The sequence below is a fragment of the Neovison vison genome, chromosome 5 (assembly GCF_020171115.1).
Source record: "Neovison vison isolate M4711 chromosome 5, ASM_NN_V1, whole genome shotgun sequence".
NCBI lineage: Eukaryota > Metazoa > Chordata > Mammalia > Carnivora > Mustelidae > Neogale > Neogale vison.
Window position 1 is genome coordinate 16925576 of NC_058095.1, and position 21284 is coordinate 16946859.

General features: G+C 51.3%; 1 protein-coding gene across 6 annotated transcripts in view; it reads right to left on the reverse strand.

Moving 5' to 3' along the window:
• The window catches only part of MAPT (microtubule associated protein tau), a 95247-nt gene extending 74611 nt beyond the window's left edge, over positions 1–20636 (reverse strand). For 2 of the 6 annotated variants that reach the window (XM_044247711.1, XM_044247702.1), the window contains exon 1: positions 20559–20636. The gene's annotated coding sequence lies outside the window, so the exon portion shown is untranslated. Of the gene's footprint in view, positions 1–20462; positions 20521–20558 lie in introns of those variants that run through there. The other 4 variants (XM_044247709.1, XM_044247707.1, XM_044247701.1 and 1 more) reach the window with 3 other exon arrangements.
• Between the last annotated feature and the right edge of the window lie 648 nt (positions 20637–21284).

A 21284-nucleotide genomic window follows, 5' to 3' on the forward strand; every position in this document is an offset into this window, starting at 1 on the left:
GGAGGACCTCAGACAGGCCCTGGAGTCGGGAGTGCAGTCGGCTCACGGAACTTACTCCAGAAGAGACAGGCCTCGGTGCTGGGCCAGAACACAGGCCCCTGCCTTGAGGCAGGGCTGTGGCCAGAAAAGGTACCAGCACTTGGCCCCCACAGCGGAGGTTCTAGAACGGCAGCTTCCATTTTCTCCCCTTCCAAACAGGAAGTGCCACCTAGCCTACAGTGGGAGGATGAAATGAAGTCATTTGTGTGAAAACACTGAGAGAAAATAGCACTGGAGTTGTTCCTGATATAAAAGGTTTGGGTATGAAGAGGGTCAAATGGCATATCATGAATCCCCTGCCCGGGGGGGGGGGGTGTCACACTCGGAATGCAGGCTACTAGCCACTCTGGGGACCCTGGTGGTGGCTCATGGGGCTGGTTTGGGTTGTCATGAACAGCGACAAGGCTTGGGCACTTAAACAACACAGTAGCCAACCTCTCTTTGTCCTCCTGCCCCCTCCCCTCCCCTCCTTCCGAGGGAAGACTCCAGAAGGTGCTCTGTGTATTCAGTTACACTGTATATACGCTTCACACACACACTGTGTACTTGAGCTCCTGCTAAGTTGTAGTCCTACAACTAGTTTGGAAAGTCCCCCTGTCTAAGGCAGTGCAGTGCCCAGGCTAGCCCACAAAGACCTGGTTATAGAGCTTCTGTCTTTCTGAAATTAGAGGGTGAAGGCAGATCAGAACTTACCCACCAGGGGGGTCATGTCTGTCAGCTTCACCTGGAGGGGCCTTTGAAAGAACCCTTCTTCCAGATATTTTCATCCTTCTGAAGAGAGCTGGGGCCCAAGCATATATATGAATTTGGCTTTAAAAAAATATACACAGGGGTGCTTGGGTGGCTCAGTGAGTTAAGCCTCTGCCTTTAGCTCAGGGTCTTGGAATCGAGCCCCACATCGGGCTCTCTGCTCAGCGGGGAGCCTGCTTACCCCTCTCTCTGCCTCCCTCTGTGCCTACTTGTGATCTCTCTGTGTGTGTGAAATAAATAAAAAAATCTTAAAAAAAAAAAAAAGTACAGAGTGATACTGACTTGTCCTGCCCGCATCCATGATTTCTCTCAACCAGAGGCTACCATTAAAACCTGATTTTCGGGGCGCCTGGGTGGCTCAGTGGGTTAAGCCGCTGCCTTCGGCTCGGGTCATGATCTCAGGGTCCTGGGATCGAGTCCCGCATCGGGCTGTCTGCTCAGCAGGGAGTCTGCTTCCTCCTCTCTCTCTGCCTGCCTCTCTGCCTACTTGTGATCTCTCTCTGTCAAATAAATAAATAAAATCTTTAAAAAAAAAAACAAACTGATTTTCGGGGTGCCTGGGTGGCTCAGTGGGTTAAAGTCTCTGCCTTAGGCTCAGGTCATGATCCCAGGGTCCTGGGATCGAGCCCCACATCCGGGCTCTCTGCTCAGCAGGGAGCCTGCTTCCTCCTCTCTCTCTGCCTGCGTCTCTGCCTACTTGTGATCTCTGTCTGTCAAATAAATAAATAAAATCTAAAAACAAAACAAACAAACAAAAACCTGATTTTCATCTTTCCTTCCAGTCAGGCTCCATAAACATGGCCTCATTCACAGGCGTGCTCCCTCTTTCTGTACAAGTTGAGGGAGTGTCCACAGCAGTGCATTCTGCGGGGCAGGGGTGGGGGGGGCAGTTTAGTCAACCAGTTTCCCATCAGTCATTTCCAGACTTTTGTGCCACAGATGCTTCCCCAGTGAACCCCCACATAGACTGTCCTTGCTCACACAGAAAGGATCTCTGCCACCTGGGCCACCAACAGAGGCATCCCGCTGTGCTTTTATCAGCAATCTTAGAATCAGCAAGGTTTAGCATCTTTTCAGTCCCCACTGAAAACTTTTGCTTTTTTTTTTTTTAGATTTTATTTATTTGACAGACAGAGATCATAAGTAGGCAGAGAGGCAGGCAGAGAGAGAAGGTGGTGGCGGGGGGGGGGGGGGGGTTGAGAAGCAGGTTCCCTGCTGAGCAGAGAGCCAATGCGGGGCTCTATCTCAGGACCCCGGGATTATGACCGGAGCCAAAGACAGGCTTTAACCCAGTGAGTCACTTTTTGCCTGTAAACAATCTGCTTTTCTCTTTCCCCAGGCATGGGTATTCTGGTAAAACCTCTGGGGCAATCCTGGAGTGTCCCCGGACTCCCTATGTGTTCTGGATGGCCCAAGGCCCCTGAACCGCTAACGCTGTGAGCACCCTTAAAATCCTGAGAGTCTAGGGGCGCCTGGGTGGCTCAGTCATTGGGCTTTTGCCTTCAGCTCAGGTCATGATCCCAGGGTCCTGGGCTCGAGCCCCACATAGGCTTTCTGCTCAGCCGGAAGCCTGCTGCTCCCTCTCCCCCTGCTTGTGTCCCCTCTCTCGCTGTGTCTGTCTCTGTCAAATAAAAAAATTAAGATCTTTAAAAAATAAAATCCCGAGAGTCCGGGGACCGCCCAGCCTCTGCGTGGGCCCCAGCACCCCTCAATGGCTGGGCCCAAAATTCCCCCGGGGGCAACTGTGGTATCAGAAATGTGGAATCACCTGAAGCGGGTGATTGGTAATATTTCATGTGGCTTATCTCGCAGGGTTTGTCACGGATGGGATCCGTTCACGCTCACCTTCTCCACCCTTACACAGAGCTTCTGTTTTATAGGAAGTGCTCAAGTGACTGTTGAAAGAATAAATCATTAGCACCTGTCTAATTGCCCCCCTCTTTTGTCCAGAGGGTAGCTAGTGTGGTTCAAATGGGTTCACTAGAACTGTGCTTACAAAGGATCCTAGTGTAAGGAAGTCCACTTCCGGACAGCCTCAATCGGCTTTCTTGCAAATTTCTAAAGCCCCTTTCTTTGGCCCTGGCAATCAGGGTTGCCAGATAAAATACAAGGCACCCAGTTAAATCTGAGTTTCAGATAACAACTGTTTTAGTGTAAGTATGTCCCGAAGACTGCATGGGACATACTTAGTGTGATAGTTTCTGGTGGCCACGGTACCAAATTGCAAAGTGAGTGGCTTAACACAACAGATATTTCTTCTGTCACAGTTCTTGAGGCCAGAAGTCCAAAATCAGATCACTGGGCCAAAATCACGGTGTTGGCAAAGTCTCGCTCCCTCCCACAGAAAGCTCTAGGAGCCAATCCTTTGTCTCGGAATCTTGCAACTTCCGGTGGCTGCTGGAATCATCATTCCACGTCACTCCAACCTGATCGATCCCAGGGTCTTCTAATCTCTCTCTGCCGCCTTCTTGTAAGGACACAAGTGACTGCGTTTATCACCCACCCAGATAATACAGGATAATCTCATCTCAAAATGCTTCAGAGAATGACATCTGCAAAGATCCTTTTTCCAAATAAGGGTCATATTCACAGGTCCTAGGGATTAGGATCTCATATCTTTGGGCGGCATTTTGTAGCCTATCACAATTATACTAAAAAAAAATGTTCTTTATCTGAAATTTCACCAGGCATCCAGGGTTTTAATTTGCTAATTCTGACAGCCCTCCCTGGACCTGATTCCTCCTGAGGTGGCAGGAACTTAAGCCATTTGTCTTCACTTGCTCATCACTCGTCCTGGAATGAGCTTGGGGACCATGCCTCAGACCCAAGCCTGTTCACCAAAATCTTTTGTCTTTGAAGTAGGGCTCATGGTTTATGGTGGCATTCCAGTTTTCAGGAGAATCTAAAGGTGTAAACTAATACAAAGTCTTAGCTTTTTAAAAGATTCTGGCAAATGCGCGCATTTCCACTTTGAACACTCAAAACTTCATTTTTTAATTTATTTTTTTCTAAAGATTTTTTATTTATTTACTTGACATACAGATCACAAGTAGGCAGAAGAGGCAGGCGGGGGAGAGGGGCGGGAAGCAGGCTCCCTGCTGAGCAAAGAGCCCCGATGCGGGGCTCCATCCCAGGACCTTGGGATCACGACCTGAGCCGAAGGCAGAGGATTTAACCCACTGAGCCACCCAGGTGCCCCAGCACTCAAAACTTGAAGTGCTGACTGGCCACCCTCACCACTTCAGGTCTTTGTGTGAAAGCATTAAAAGGAAATATAGCATTGGATTTGTTTTCTTTCTTGTTGTTTTAAAGACTTTATTTACTTATTTATTTATTTGAGAGAGAGAGAAAGAGAGAGAGAGAGAGGAGGAGGGGCAGAGGGAGAGGAAGAGAGAATTTCAAGCAGACTCCCAGCTGAGCACAGAGCCTGATGCAGGGCTTGACCCCATGACTCCTGGGGTCACGACCGGAGCTGAAACCAAGAGTCATTGCTCAACCGACTGGGCCACCCAGGTGCCCCCGTTGTTATTGTTTTTAAAGACTTTATTTTTAAGTAATCTCTACACCTAACTTGGATCTCGAGCTCAAAATTTCAGGTCAAGAGCTGCACACTCGGGTTAAATGGGGGATGAGTATTAAGGAGGGCACTTGTGATGAGCACCGCATGTTGTGTGAATCACTAACTTCTACACCTGAAACTAATGTTACACTATGTTAACTAACTGGAATTTATTATTATTATTATTATTTTAGATTTACTAATTTATTTTGGAGACAGCATGAGCAGGAGGGGCAGAGGGAGAGAACCCGAAGCAGGATCCTTGCTGAGCATGGAGCCCAAGATGGGGCTCGATCTCAGGGCCCTGAGATCACAACCTGAGCAGAAACCAAGAGTCTGATGCTCAACTGACTGTGCCCCCAGGCACCCTAACTAACTGGAATTTAAATAAAAACTTGAAACTACAAAAAAAAAAAGTTGCATGCTCCACCAACTGTGCCAGCCAAGTGCCCCAGGACTGTATTTGATAGAAAAGGATTAGGCATTAAAATCATAAAGTGGGGGGCGCCTGGGTGGCTCAGTGGGTTAAAGCCTCTGCCTTCGGCTCAGGTCATGATCCCAGGGTCCTGGGATCGAGCCCTGCATCGGGCTGTCTGCTCAGCGGGGCGCCTGCTTCCCTCTCTCTGTCTCTGCCTGCCTCTCTGCCTGCTTGTGATCTCTGTCTGTCAGATAAATAAAATCTTTTTAAAAAAAATCATAAAGTAGGTGTCTGGGTGGCTCAGTCAGTTAAGCATCTGACTCTTGATTTCGGCTCCAGTCATGATCTCAGGGTGGGGAGATCAAGCCCCGAGCTGGGCTCTACAGTCCGCTTGGGATTCTCCCTCTGCCCCCCGCCCACTCACTTGCATGTGCTCGAGCTCTCTCTCTCTCAAAACAAATAAATAAGTAAAATCATAAAGTGGCCCATCGCCCACAATTATACAAGTTATACACCTGTTTCCCTTTCCATTCTCAAGTATCTTGAAGAAAGGCCTGAGGTTTCAATCAGTATCGGATTCACGCAATCACCTGTCCATTCATTCTTTTTTTTTTTTATTAAAGATTTTATTTATTTATTTGACACAGAGAAATCACAAGTAGACGGAGAGGCAGGCAGAGAGAGAGAGAGGGAAGCAGGCTCCCTGCCGAGCCCGATGCGGGACTCGATCCCAGGACCCTGAGATCATGACCTGAGCCGAAGGCAGCGGCTTAACCCACTGAGCCACCCAGGCGCCCCTGTCCATTCATTCTTTGAACAGTCATGGAGCATCTATTCTGTGCCATGAGCTGTGCCAGGCACTGAGGCTACAGAGATGAGCAGAACATCGCCCAACGGATGGATGTGGTCAGGCACTGGCTCCCCGGAGAAGTCAGCAGTGGTCTCGGAAGAAGTCATGGAAACCGAACACAACATAACGGGCCCTTGTGATGTGAAAGCAGAAAGCATGAATCGATTTGCTTTGAAACTAGTCGTCCAGAGAAAACCCCAATTAATTTACTAATTATCTTTAAATTCTAGCAACCATTTTTAGCTGTTAGTTAAGGAAAAAATAACTTGTATTACAAGATGTGATGCTTAGCCTGGTCTGCTGTAACACAATAGAGGTGTCATCCTCTCTCTGTGTCTCCTGGATCCCTGGAAATGTGGGTGACGGCAGCAAAGGTGAGCCCAGCGGTTCAGCCCAGAGGGGGGCTGCTTGGACTGGGTGATTTCTTCCTCACCCGTGTCCCCCATTCCTAGGGTGCAGGGAGCATTTCAGGGGGGCACAAATGATGCCCACACCCCAAAGACATCTTATGCTGAATAGACTTTTAAGAAGAAAAAGCAATCTCTTCATTTAATAATCATAAAGCTAAAATTCCAGGTCACTGCCATATATATATATATATATATATATATATATAATAAAATTTTCTTTTAATCAAAAAGCACTGGCCATAGGATCCCTCAGGCTAAAGCAATGGAGGGAGAGCCAAGGATGGAAAAGCCAGGGTGAGACCTGCTCTTGAGAAGCAGAAGTTCTGGGTTCAAATTCCCTGTCATTCTAACACTAGCCATGTGATTCTGAGGTGCCTCTTAACCTCGCTGAACCTTAGTTTCATCATCTGTAAAAGGGAAAAGAATTTTTATAGGCTCACATCAAGAACTAAATGAGACCATATAAACTCCAAAGGACTGTCTGCTTGTTAGCAATTTGGGGAAGGGGGGTCCCCCTAGCACCTAGGGACACCTCCTAGCACCCTGACATCACACGAGGTAGGCCACCCACATGTGAGCTGTGCCCCACGCCCCGTTGTGACCGAAGGCTGGGAACGGTGGCCAGAAGAGGCCTGGATGTGTAAACTCAGCGGAGATGACATTCAGCTTCCCAGGTGGTGTCCACAGGGAGAAATCTAATTCAAAGTGGGAGTTTTCCCATTTTCCCTGGGCCAGGCCGACTGTCTGCTGTTAGGAGAAGGGGTGACAGTGGAAAGGGCTGGGTGGCATTAGTTAGCCTCAACACAACAAAAATGTTCCTATACAACTCCCCTCTCCCAAATACCTAGATAAGAGTGTTTAAAAGTAAGTCAGCTTTTTAAATGAGACGGATCATTCCCTAATTAGTCCAAATTAGAACATTATTAGTGTATCCAGAAAGCCAGGTCATCCCAAGCTTTCTCTGCAAACTTGGGCCCATGGGGACAGGGTCTGTTCTCCCAGAAGGGAGCAATCCCAGGAACCTCAGTCATTAAGTCCCAGAGACATAGGGTCTGGTGCCTATAATGTGGCCATAACCTTTGATGATGAATGAGCTCCCTGCACCGGGAGGCCCAGATGTGGCCAGCATGCCCTGGCCTGTCCAACAAGCGAGACAGCAGCCCTCTGCTCAGTGTTCCCATGCTCCTAACTTTGCATCCAGTGCTTTAGGCAAAGGGGCCCATACCCAGATTCTTGAGAGCTAAGCAGGCCGGCGCTCAGTGCCAGGACTGACAGTGTTCCTCCAGGTGGCCCCATCTTTTAGTTTGGGGTGCTTTTAAGAATTTTCTTGAGGGGCACCTGGGTGGCTCAGTGGGTTAAAGCCTCTGCCTTGGGCTCGGGTCGTGATACCATGGTCCTGGGATCGAGCCCCGCATTGGGCTCTCTGCTCAGCGGGGAGCCTGCTTCCCCTTCTCTCTCTGCCTGCCTCTCTGACTACCTGTGATCTCTGTCAAATAAAAAATAAATAAAGAATTTTCTTGAACTACTCAGACTACTCACACCCTGAATACAATTTATAGTCCAAAATGATCACGGCTGTCTTTCTCCCCACCCAGGAAAACCCAACAAAAGAAACCAGGGTGAGATCTCATACATGGTATATAGTTTACTTTAGAGCTAATGGATTTAAAAAAAAAAAAAAAAGCCAGGGAGGAGGGAGGCAAGAACAGAACTGAGAAATGGTTCTTGTTTTCATTAGATGCAAGGGTGGCTGTAGGAATTTCAGTGCCATAAACATGCCTGGTGAGGCTGTGGATTCTAATTTTCCACTATGTGTGGCCCCCAACCCTGTCCATGTGAGCCCCCCTTCTCTGCTCCCCATTACTCCCTTTTATCCTGGTCCTAGAGAACAGCAGAGGTATAGACACAGGGGAAATAAAGTGGATTGTTGAGGGAGGGGGCTCAGGCAGTACAGCAGGAGGCTGACTAATGCCACCCAGCCCCTCCTTTCCACTGTGACCCTTTCTCCTAACAGTAGACAGTAGGCCTGGCCCAGGGAAAATGGGAAAACTCCCACTTTGAACTAAATCTCTCCCTGTAAACACCACCTGGGAACCTGAATGTCATCTCCCCTGAGTTTACACATCCAGGCCTCTCCTGGCCACCTTTCCCAGCCTTCGGTCACACATAACCCCTCCAAAGAAGTGTGGCAGGTGTGGACATTTCTCATGTTTTGTGCAAACTGGAAGAAAAATGAGCTTCTCTGTTGGATAAGTGCCGACCTGCCCACGACACTAAATTTGGTTCTGCCGTCACCGGCGACATGAAGCGGCAGCCCAGTTTAGAGGCTAGCTTTCAGTTTAAAATACTTTCTCCAGGCTCAGGTTGCATATGACCCATTCAGGGAAGCTGGAGGGCACAGCTTCTCTGGGCATTAGCGCTAAAGACACATCTGTTGGCATGGAGAGTGGCCTGCAGAGGGGAGGCATGAAGGCAGGGAGGCACAGGAGCTGGGGACAAGCATGACCTGGCTTCCTCTCCAGCCGGGGAGTCTCCGGGCTTCAGTCTGCTCCCCAGCAAAATAAGGATGATAATCCCTGCCTCGAGGGGGAGGGAGGGTTAAAGGAGGCCATGTTTTTAGTAGAATAAATGCAACCAGCTCGTACCATTATTACCAGCATCGTCATACAACAGAACTAATTTAGACCAATAGGGACTGTGTTCAGGCAGCCAGGCTGCTTGCAGGCTGCAGTGACACGCGTGCCCTGACCTACTACCCACCATCCCCGTGCATGAGAAGCCCCCCCTCCCAGGGCAAAGACAGACGATAACCCAGCTCTCGCTCCATTCAAATTCCAAGTCGTGGCACTTCAATTAATGACACTTGGCTGAGCCTCTAGCGGCCCCACAGCCACCAGATATCACACCACCGAAGTCAACATCTGCCTTTAATTTAATCACTCTTGCCTGAATTGGTTCCCACCCCGGGGCCAAACACAGAGTAGCCAGAAGAGGCTGCCCCCGGGCATAACTGAATAGGGGATTGTGTACCAAGTCCTGGTCTGATTAGGAAGAAAAACTGAAAACCCCTGCAAAAATGGAAAGACCGGGGCACCTGGGTGGCTCAGTGGGTTAAAGCCGCTGCCTTCGGCTCAGGTCATGATCTCAGGGTCCTGGGATCAAGCCCCGCATCAGGCTGTCTGCTCAGCAGGGAGCCTGCTTCCTCCTCTCTCTCTCTCTCTCTCTGCCTACTTGTGATCTCTCTCTGCGTGTCAGGCCACCTGAGGGTCAGGATAGGGGTCAGGGAGGCCCCCTGCCCCTCTCTGGGTATCACTTCAGGCTACAGTACAAACGTGACCACCCTCCGTCCTGTCCTGCACCCCGGCTTTAGACCTCCTCTGCAAAGAAGGGAACAGACGAGACCTGTACATGCTGGACCTCAACCACCTGTCCAACCAGCATGGGCACAGGCCCTGCTGATGGCTGCTCACCCCTGGGAAGGAGCCTGCACTGTCCTGCCGGCAAGAGGGGAGCAGGGTGGCGGCAGCTGAATGACCTTGGGCATTGGGCTCCATTCGCCCTGTGGAGACTTCAGATCAGCGCCTGACTCTGGCTACCTGCGGCACTGGTCTTCTGAGCCGCTCAAAGGAATTCTCATAGAATGTTTTATTTCAGCTCTGCAACTATCCAGTGAGAAGGGAGCCTGCATTATTATCCATTTGGGGGTGAGGGCATTGCAGGATCCCCATTTTGCAGATGGAAAAATGGAGGTACAGGAAATCTTCCACTTCGCCCAAGTCTCTTCAGATGGTAAACACGAAAGGCTGCAATTAAATTCAGGGTTTGGCAAGCAAGCCCATGCAGCGGGGGATAACAGGCCCACAAAATGAGGCAGGCAATGGCTAGCTTCTGGAATTCAGTCTTGCCAGCAATAAACGATAAGGAGACCTTTTTTTTTTTTTTAATTAATGTATAATGTATTATTTGCCCCAGGGGTACAAGTCTGTGAATCATCAGGCTTACACATTTCACAGCACTCACCATAGCACATACCCTCCCCAATGTCCACAGATCTTTTTTTTTTTAAGTTCTTTGTCACTTGACCTAGATTATCAATTTATAACAAGAATCCTGCCAGTTAAAAAAAAGTTTTCCCATCAGACATCAAGCATCAGTTCATAATTATTTATAGCACTTTAGTGACACTGAAAGGGATTTATTTCAATGTATTCAGTTTTTAACCCTCTGCAGGGAACAGAGTGTAGTCATTGTTCCCTGCAGGGTTAAAAAGGGAGGGACTCCAGATACAGGAGGCCTGCAGAACTAAATCCAGTGGAGGCGCCCAGCAGGCCCATCCTGCAGGATTAACCCCCAGGAAAGATTAAATAGGGTTAAAGCAGGTTCAGGTGAGTCTGTGACTGATCACTCCATTATTCAAGTGGATTTAGAGATGTTCTGCAAAATCCTTCCTTTCTAAACTGGGCCCATGGTGAGGCATAGGCATGTGTCCTGGGGCCAGTGTGGAATTTCCCTGTTCCTAAGGAAAAGAAGAGACAGAAGGTGGATGGCAGAAGATCTGGGGACTCTTCCAAACAGCTATTCCTGGTGATTCTTGGCAATGGGAGCTTTGAAAGGGACAGGTTCACACGCATTTATACTGCAATTATTACCGTACCCCAACACAGATTATATACAAGTATTTTACTCATATATACAACCTTTGCTTGACTTATTAACATACCTCAATTTAAATTCTGATGCATTACCAATACTAAAGTTGAAAGCTGTCAAGTGTTCAGCAAACCTAATATAAAAAGTCTAGACATGTATCAAATAAGGGAGTGAATATTTACATTTAAACACATAATTATAATTATGGGGCTCAGTTGGTTGGGTGTCCAACTCTTGGCTTCGGCTCAGGTCATGATCTCAGGGTCCTGGGATCCAGCCCCATATTGGGCTCTGCGCTTGGCTGGGAGTCTGACTGCAATTCTCTCTCTTTCTCTCTCTCTCTCTCTGACCCCCTTCCCACACAAGCACTTGTGCTCTCTCTCTCCAATAAAACAAATACCAAAGAGAGTCTTTAAATTGTAACTTTCCCTTGGGCATTAAAGCATTTGATTTGAGATTATTAATTAATCAATAAGCCTCTTTTAGAGGGGTAGGTTGTGGGAGGGGGCATGAGTTAGGACGATGGTTTGGTGCCAATGTCCAACTGAGAACAAATGGAAATAAGCACCTCTGAAATGACCTACCCATCAGTGGCCTAACTGGGTTTGGTCCGGAATGATTCTGCTGACACATGAACTAGACCATTGGTTCACATTCAGGTCTTTTACCCTGGAGGAGGGACACAGTCCCACGGTTCTGTGAAACGGTCTTTCCCTGCACTTCCCTTTTGGCATAACGTGTTGGCTGGAGATCACATGACAGCAATTATGCACCCCAGGGGTCTTCTAATACCCTTGATGTCCTTGGGAGGAGGCCTCGAAGATGAAAGGGCAACCCTGGGCTTTTTATGCTACAACTGCATACAAGTCCCTAGACAACATCATCCAGACTTCCTGCGAAAACAGAAAACTGGGCTCCAGGTAGGTGGGCAGACTAGCAGCTGGGACCAGAGATAATTACGTCCCTCTTCTCTTAGATGCCAGCTTGAGCAGGAGAGGGGCAAGACCAAAGGAAGGGCCACGAAGGCAGCCCCATTTCCAATGGCTTCAGATATAATTCTATCTTGCTGATTCAAAGTGGCTTTTTTTTTTTTTTAAAGATTTTATTTATTTATTTGAGAGAGAGAGTGTGAGAGAGAGCATGAGCGAGGAGAAGGTTAGAGAGCGAAGCAGACTCCCCATGGAGCTGGGAGCCTGATGTGGGACTCGATCCCGGGACTCCAGGATCACGCCCTGAGCCGAAGGCAGTCGTCCAACCAACTGCGCCACCCAGGCGTCCCTCAAAGTGGCTTTTAAAAGTTGGATCTTCATCTAAAATTCCTTCACTAAGGGGAGTTCATATAGTAGATGGGATTTTATATTTATTTTGGGCTTTATAAGGAGAATTTTGCAACACCCCCTTAACCTGGGATTTTGTGTGAATGAATTCAAAGTGCTGAGCTTGTCCTAGAAGGCAGGCAAGAGATGGGGTAGGCAGGGAAGGTGACCGCCCACCATTCACTTAATACCAGTCTCCACAGGGCGCTCAGTCCTAGCTGACACTGTGTAAGAAGGAGAAAGGAAAGACTGTAAATATTCAAGGGTAGGTCCACAAGGCCTGATGTCCATGGCCAAGGCCTCCTCCTACCACAGCCAAACTTCGAGGTCCGTCGCCCTTGTGACCATAATCATATAATTTAAATAAGACACAAGCGGATGAGATTCAAGTGCAAAATGAAAGGCAAACTCTTAAAGTCATTCATTGGTTTTAGGAAAATCCAGCTGAACGCTTTGGAAAGACTTCATAAAACTGAGTAATTTTTTTTTACTGTCAAAGGAGATATTAAAGACTGTGAATGAAACAGTAAAACTTAAGAGAGATACTGCATTCAGATTACTCGGTAGTGTAATCCCTCTTTCCAAGGAGCTGAAATCTGAAGTCTTTTTTTTTTTTTTTTTGAAATCTGAAGTCTTAACAAGGTATTGTGAGTGTAGCTTAGGGAAGGAAGACAAGAAATTCCAACCAGCTGATCCAAACACCAAGAGTATCATTTCATAATGATTTTTTCTGCTTTAATGACTTTTTAAAAAAAACTGACATAGTATGACCCTCAGTCTTCACTGCATAGATAAGAAGGCTTTTTAAACCAAATTTAGTAATTCAGATAGGAGCATACGCCTGGGATGCTTGGAGTCCCCTGGACTCAGAACATGTCCAGTTTGTTTTAGTGAACATTTTTCGGCTTGACTCTTCTCTTGACCATGAAGCCCGCTTGCCGGTTTACCGACTTCCACATCCTGCTTAAGCATTTCATTTGTAAATCCTCTCCACTGCCTTCCATTACTTTCCCGATCCCATCTGCGCTCGCTCTTAATTCGGTGAGTAGGCTAGTAGGATCTCCGAACCTGACATGCACGCTAAGCGGGTCGAGGTTCCCAGGATGGTGGGAGGGCGCGGTTCTGCTCTGGCTGGCGCCGAGTGTACACAGTCTATTCCTGGCGTGGGGTGGATTTCAGGAAGGAAGAGGACAGAGGCAGGGACTGCAGATGATAAGTCACTCTCTGCTTGCCTGTAGCAAGAATTCTGTCTGTACAATTAGACATGGGTGTGTGGGATTTTCGGGGGACCCGTTTCCACCCAAACAGCTGTGCCGGGCTCCAGGCAAGTTGGGCAGCTGCCCACTCCTATCTTGGTCCTTAGCCAGTGCAACAATTTATCTGTTACAAGTGTATCCATCACCAGGGTCAGGAGATGTCTTTGCACATTCATCCAATCACAAGCCTTGATCCAGAGGCGGCTGCCCTTGGGACCATTCCCTAAACAATTTATTATGTGCCAGGCCCTGGGCTAAGCCCTGCATCCTCCCCTTACCCCGTTTAAGCCCCCACAGCAACCAGGGAGATAGGTACTGCCATGCCCCCAAAAGTGGGGGAGGCAGGACTTGCACCCAGGACTCTGCTAGAGTCCACATCCTTAATCATCAGCCAAACCTAAAACCTCTCTCTGCAAGACAGGGCCCTGCCCCAAGGGCTTGTCAGGAAGAAATAGCGTCTGCCTTTAAGGTGCTCACCAGCCTTCCCTGAATAGCCAAGGCACAAAATACATTTCGGGGGAATTCATTCTCTAGTGCCCCTGATTGGAGCAGCACAGAGCCCACCGAAATGTCAACACAGCAAAAACACTCAGATAAACCACCTGGAAGTCATTCAAGTTTGTATTTCGGGGAAGCCGGTTTTAGCTGCACATCTGCAGAATGTCTCCTAATCAGAGAACCCAGAAAGTTCAGAAACCATCTCAAGATGGCCTCTCCCTGCTTGCCCACACTCAGGTGGAGGCCATCTGGGCAGGAAAGGAACTTGGCCCAGGTGGCAGGAACATGGTGTCTGGAGACAGGAAACGCATGCTTGGACAGTAACCCCGCTGGCGAGGGAACAGGGGTGAGACGGGCGTGTATGCTGCATGTCTGGTCGCCCACACAGGGCTGGCTGCAGAATTACAGTGGCCTCCGTTCTTCCCCCAGGTGGATCCAGTGAGTTCTGGCGACGAAGGATTCCAGGCAGTCCCTCTGTGCCACAGCATAAAGGAATATATACTGTACAGACTGCGCCCCAGGAAGTGAGAAAAGCCTCCAGGCCCACCTTTGCCGAGGGAACCCTGAGATTCTTACATGAGGCCCTTTCCCATGTCCACCCAACTCGATTCAGCCACAGACTCAGAGCTGGTCCCACGGGCTGGTGCCAAAGCTTTGATCCCTCTGAGGGCACCTAAGATGAGGATCTGCTGTCCCTAAAACTTCACTGATTTGGCCCTGACCATAGCTGAGTCTATGTCATGATTCCCCAGTCTTGATTTCCAGCCTTCTCTGAGCTGATCAGAACCAGCTGCTCCTTTGTACGACAGAGCCGTCTTGAACACCTAGGTCTGGGGGAAGAGGTTTAAGGCCCCTTTGTTTTATAAACAGAGGTACAGAGGTTGAGTGAAATCCCTTGCTCCCTGTGCCAAGGCTAGATCAGAAATTACAAGCTTCACGTTGTGCTCCAATGACGGACTCTTTCAGAAGTCCATTTTGTGAGTCAGTGGCTTTGGAATTTGAATCTTCCAATGGGTCAGTGTTACAGAGATCATGCTCAGGTTCCCAGGCTAGCCCACAAAGGCCTATTAAAGCCACGTGTAGTTGAGAAGAGGAGGAGGCTAGGGTTGGACTTCCACCTCTACCACTCCCTGGCTGTGTGACCTGTAGTGAGTTACTAAACCTCTCTGTACTTCAGTTTCTCCATACGGAACAGAGATAATAACAGCACCTGTTACGAAATGGGGGTTGGAGAGGATGAAATGAGATCATCTCTGGGGAGCACTTACAACAGTGCCTCCTAAAAGACACTCCCTGAACATAAGTGCCATTATGATAAGAATGCCAGAGTAACAATGTTTCTGTAGCAGGACTTCTGATCCTGGCACAAGTGACATTGGGGGCCTGATACTCTTTGATGTGGGGGACTATCCTGTGTACAGCAGGTGGTTTGGCAGCGTCCTTGGCTCCTACCCACTAGAAGCCAGTGGTACCTTCCCCAGTTGTGAAAATTAAAGACATCTCTAAACCTCTCAATGGCCCTGGGGACTGAATACCACTGTTTTACAGGAAAACACCCAAGAGTCCCAGCTGGAATATTTGGGTCCTCTCCTGGAAGCAGCCCAGCTGGTGAGGCAGCAACCCTCTCTTCCCCTCACCTGCTCAGGTATGCCCCTCCATGCCGGGACTCCTGCAAACCACCAGCAGAAGCAGTGAGGCTGGCAAGTTAGAGAAGCAATTAACTAGGTGGATATTTTGGGGGATATGGAGGGGTGGAGGGGCACTTTTTAAAGTGGGATAATGAAAAAGGCAGGGCGGGAGGAAGGAGAAGGGGTAGAGACAAATGGGGTTTCCCACATCCATCCTTCTGACTTCCGGTGCCAGGAGAGCCTACAGTCCCAGAGATGGCAGAGATCAGTTCTGATCTGTTTCCCCCCAGGGCAGGGCTCTTGTGTACTTTCTTTCCATCCTCTCTCCTGCACTCTTCTGGCCAACTAGGGTGGGGTGAGCAGCGGGGACTGGGCTCTGGGGCCAGGGAGCGCTGTACTGGGAAGGGAGAAGGCTCAGAAGCAGAGTAGGGAGGGTGTGGAGGTGCACCAAGGAGCACAGACTGCTTTCTGGGTGCCACTTGGATACTGAGCAGGGGACAAACTGGACTAGATTTGCCTCCAAACCTTATCGATGCCATGACCTTGAATATAGCCCCCCTCTTCTAGTTTTCTCTTTACCACCTTTTTGACCTGCATTTTCCCATTTTACCCAATTACTTGTTAAATGGTTATGGACCAAACACCTATTCTAGGTCTAGCACTGTATTAAGCCCCTGACGGTGTTTTGATTTGTTTTTGAGTGATTCTTTTTCAAGGTGGGCATAGGGAGAATACTATCTAGTTGGAAAACTATCAGGAGTTTAACTAGAAAACTAATCTATGTTCACACACACAGCTGTGGAGCCACTCAAACCATATTCAGATACAGAAATGCTGAGGGAAGTTGTAATAAAACACAACTTTTTAGGGCACCTGGGTGGCTCAGTGGGTTAAGCCGCTGCCTTCGACTCAGGTCATGATCTCAGGGTCCTGGGATCAAGTCCCGCATTGGGTACTCTGCTCAGCAGGGAGCCTGTTTCCTCCTCTCTCTCTCTCTCTCTGCCTGCCTCTATGCCTACTTGTGATCTCTCTGTCAAATAAATAAATAAAATCTTTAAAAAAAAAACACAACTTTTTAACATTTTCGACAAATGGGTTCATGAACTGATGTTAAAAGGGCAGAAAGAAAATTCAGCCTAAACAAAGGGCACCAGGATCTCACTGCATCTGCAGGCTGGCGCTGCCCTCCAAGGCCACGTGGGTCAAAGCACCCATCCAATAGAAGGGACTCTTTCCCCAGGCGGAATAAATCTGACCCTTTCTCAATCAAACTGCTTCTAAGTTTTCTTCTTGCAATTTGTGGGAATAACCCATTCCTTTTGTTCCAGTCAGGGATGCTGAGCCTGATACCTGAAACCAGTTCCAAGCCACGCCCTTCCACCGTAGACAGATGCCGGAGGAGGCGCGTGTGGGGGCGGGCACATACTGACAAGGGCTGTCACATCTCCAAAACCCAGCAGAGCCAACAAAACTGTCCCGCAACTACCCAAAGGCAACCCCAAGAGCTAAGCCAGATTACTGCAGTAAACACAAGCTGTTTCAGAAGCAGCTGTAGGTAAAAGAATTGATGAGATTCAGGAGTCACTTGGGACCAGCCACTGGGATGGGGTGGGGCGGGGTGGTAATTCATTTATTGCTTAAAGGCAGTGTCTGGAGATGGAGGAATGGATAAGCCATTCTTTTTTTTTTTTTTTTTAAGATTTTTATTTATTTATTTGACATAGAGAGATCACAAGTAGGCAGAGAGGCAGGCAGAGAGAGAGAGAGGAGGAAGCAGGCTCCCTGCTGAGCAGAGAGCCCGATGCGGGACTCGATCCCAGGACCCCGAGATCATGACCTGAGCCGAAGGCAGCGGCTTAACCCACTGAGCCACCCAGGCGCCCTGGATAAGCCATTCTTATCTAGCAAACCTAAGCAGCACCATAAATTGCAAAATAATACCTTCATTTATTTAGGTAGGAAAGACATTTGACAGGTCGATGGGAGGGGGTAGCGATCAAAAACCCCTCCTGCGGAGCCTGAGCATACACAGGAGGTGGCCTGGAGAGCCAGGCCCCGAGTCGCTGTCCCAGGTTCCAGCCCAACTGAGCCCAGCTGGAGACCGCGCCTGGAGGTTCCTGGGTGCCAGAGGCCAAATGGGGTGTTCCGGGACATAAATGAGCTCCCGCCTGATGGGGGGTCGGGGACAGGAATCGATAGCTCTCGGAACTGTGCCTGGACCTTTCCCTTAGGAGCATGGGCTCAAATGCTGTATCCCTCGAGATCCCAGGAGGGGGAGGGGGGGAAGCCGGTTACTTCAAGCACGAGGAGAGCCAGGGATGGTGTTTCCGGATCCAAGTACGAAGATCCATCCACTGGCGCCCGGGATTCCTCCTTGAACAGCTCCCAGGCCTTGCCGAAGAGAGCCCCACCAAAGCGCCAACACATTTCAAAATGGAGCAAAATCGCGGACGTCTGGACTGCGCTTTGTTCCCGGCATTGAGCTAAATGTGCTCGCTCCCGCCATGCTCCCTTTCCTCCAACCGACAGGAGGTGACCTATCCGCCCGCGGCCCCCCGGGGGGAACTGCGGCCACCGGCTACGCGTTCTCAGGGCCGCTCTGAGACCCTTGCTCTGTCTGGAACCAGAATTCCGCGCCCAGCTCTAGGGTGGAGGAGGTGGAGGGGGGGGTGAGAGGAGAAGATGCTCGAAGCGATCCTTGAGCCTCTCCTGCACCCCACCCTTGAAGGACTCAACTCTGCAGGGAAGCCCCACACTTCCCGGCTTCGACCTCCGACGCCGCCGCAGCCAGGAAGGTTCGGCGGGGCCTCTGGCGGGCTCTCGACCCCAGCCCGACCAATCCCTGGACATTCAGATCAATCTGGGCAGCTCGCGTGAATGATTGGGCTCTAGGGATGCTCATTCCTCTCGGAACTGCGCCCCCGCATCAGTTTGCAGCGATAGAATTAACCAGAAAACCGCGCGGACCCGACTCGTGGCAGGAGGGCGAAGCTCGGACTCCCTTGCCAGGGGGTCCATAACCCCCTTTCCCGCTCCCTCCCCATCTCAAGGGTGGCAGTGTACTCGGGCTTTTAAGTTAAAATCTTGTACGTTTCCAAAATAATATTCAGCCACAATAATAAAAAATACTTGAGGGACGCTAATCTGGGTGGTTGAGGCCGCCGGAGGCCAATTAGGAAGAGTCACCAGCTCAGGGTTGGGGGCGGTTTACCCCCAGCAGCCTCGGAAAGACTGAAGGGCCGCGGCCTCGCCAGCCCCTTGGGTTCAAAATCTTGGCTGGGAAGGGGCGGGGCAACGCCCCGAGGTCCGTTCTCGGGACGCGTGTGGTTTCCATAGCAACCACCCCTCGGTGCCCCCCCCCCCAAGTCATCTCAGGAAAAATGGGTGTGGCCCGAAGCAGAGGAGGAACCCTCTTGCCCCTCCTTACATTCTCCCGTCTGGCGAAGCAACAGGGCCAGAAGCCGAGAGGGGCTCAGCCTGCGCGCTGTCCCCGCCACCTCCCGGGAGTCACCGGTGATCCTTAGTGGGCAGCCCGTGGGAGGTGGCCCCCAGGCCTCTCAGGATGGAGGAAGGGGCTTCCTCCTCTGCGGCCACCCGCACAGCGCGCAGAGACCTCGAATCCCAGCCCTTCGGCCCCGCGAACTCTTCCTGGCGCGCCGCCCGGCTCCGGAGAAGGGGCCGAGCGGGGTCACGGCCGTTCCATCCATGCCCTCAGGGCTGTGACTGGGGTTCCTTGACCCGAGCCAGCCAGAGATCTAACAAAAGGCTCGAAAATGCGGGGCGGAAAATAGGGGGGAGGGGCAGGGCCCTTGGTTAAATACTCTCATAGATAAGAGCCAAAAAACCAGGGCTGGCAACGCAGATCACGTAAGCTCTACAAACAAAGCATCTAGCCTCCGAGAAAGATTAGGGGTGAACGCCCCCAGGGCTCAAGCCCACAGCAGCAAAATACCAAGACTTCAGCGTTGATTATCGTGTCCCCCCCCCACTTAATTACAGTCCCCGCCCTGTCCTCCAAAGCCTAGACACCCGGCTTGGCAGGGTACAGTAAAGACGTGACACGCCGCAAAAAGATGGCACCTCGCGTTTGGAGGGGGAAAAAAAGCAGGGGTGGGAGTGGGAGGAGGCAAGCCTACTCTCCCCCTCCTTGCCCACCCCGATCCACACCCACTGCCGCAGTGAGGGGCGAGCCCTGCGCGCCAGCCCCGCGCCTCCGGCAGGGAGCGCACACGCCGGACGCCAGGCGCAGAGCGCAGAGAAAGGGGCCCGCCCCGAAATGCACCTGCAGCCCCCGCGCGTGCCTGTGCCGGGCTGCGGTTGCGAGCAGGGATCCGCCGCTACCGAGTCCTTCCACACTGCAAGGCCAGGTGACTCCAGCCTTTTGCCTCTCCGAGCCCACACCGGGATCCCCGCGCTACCTTCTCTCGGGCACGGCGCGGCTCGCATTTCGGTGCCAGGCGCGCGCAGGGGGAAGGGCAACGAAAGTGACAGCGCCTGGACCCCTCCCCATCTCCTCGATTGCACTCCCAGCCCCCAAACGTCCCCTGCGGGTTTCTGAAGGAGGAAAACGGGGAGGGAGTGGGCCACCGCCTTAAATCAGGGGCAGTGAAAGCCCCACTGGAATTGCTGACAGGGAGGTGTAGGGAGGGGCAGGCAGGGATTCATCTTTTCTAGAACCGGATCCATACCTTCCTGAAGGGCTTATGGCAAACCAAAGCAGAGAAATCGGATTATGGGTTCGGTTTCGGGGGTCGTCACTAGACACCCCCTAACACACACATGTACAGACACACGCCCATTGCGGCAAAAGGTGACGAGCAAGAGTGCACAGCAGCCCCCTCCCCCAGGTCACCGCCACCCGCGCCCCACCCTTCGGGCACAACCTCTGGCCCGGTCCTAGCGAAGCGGGTCTTAAGGACACCCCAGAGCGCGCGAGCGCGCGCACACACACACACACACACACACACCCCAACACTTATGCGTGCGTGCATCCCTTGCATGGGTCCCTTTCCAAGCCGCCCTATTCCCAGCCCCGAGCGCACACGGCGCAGGGAGGGGCCCCCGCCGTTGCCCCCGACCTATGCTTACCTCACGAAACCCATCTCTGTGGCGGGGGACGAGGGGCGGCAGCCTGAGAGTGCAAGGGGGCGGACGGGGAGGCAGATAGAGGAGCCTCGCGCTTACCTGATAGTCGACAGAGGGCGAGGACAGTAGAGGAAAGAGAGGAGAAAGTGGCAGTGGTGGCGGCGGCAGAAGGTGGGCGGCGGCGGCGGCGGCGGCGGCGGCGGCTGCGCTGCTGCTGGTGCGGGAGCTGGTAGGTGGCGGAGAGCGAGCCCGCGCACCAGCGAGAGGGCGCGTTCCCGAGGCCGGCTGGCGGCGCAGGCGCGAGCAGCGGGAGCGCGAGCCTTCTCAAGGGAGGGGTCAGCAGTGAGGTCTTCGCGGACGTTTTCTCCTCCGGCCACCAGTAGGCGCGCGCGAGCACCCCACTACTCGGCCCTCCCCCGCCTCCTAGCTCGCTCCTTTTGACGCTTCCCTTCTCCTTCCTTCCCTCCCCCGACAACTCGAGCCGCGGTGCCGGCCGCTATGCGCATGCGCGTTGCGTGGCGCATGCGCACTCCGTGTCTCCTCCCTCGCTGGTCTTTGTCTTGTCTAAGGGGTCTCTCCGCCCTTGGGAGAGAGAGTGTAACTTGCGTCCGGAGTTTGGGAAGAGGCTGGTGCTGGGTCTCGCAGATCCACTGCCCCTTTTCCTGTCCCAGTGATGTCCTATCTCGAAAAGGCCCTGGGCGGGTTTCCACATAGCTCCGCGGTCCCTCCATCCCGGGACTCAGGGCTTTCCCTGGGCTCGCCCTGCTTACGTCTGGCCAGGCAGCCTGAGCCCTTGAGTTTCCCGAAATGGTATCCGTTGTTGGA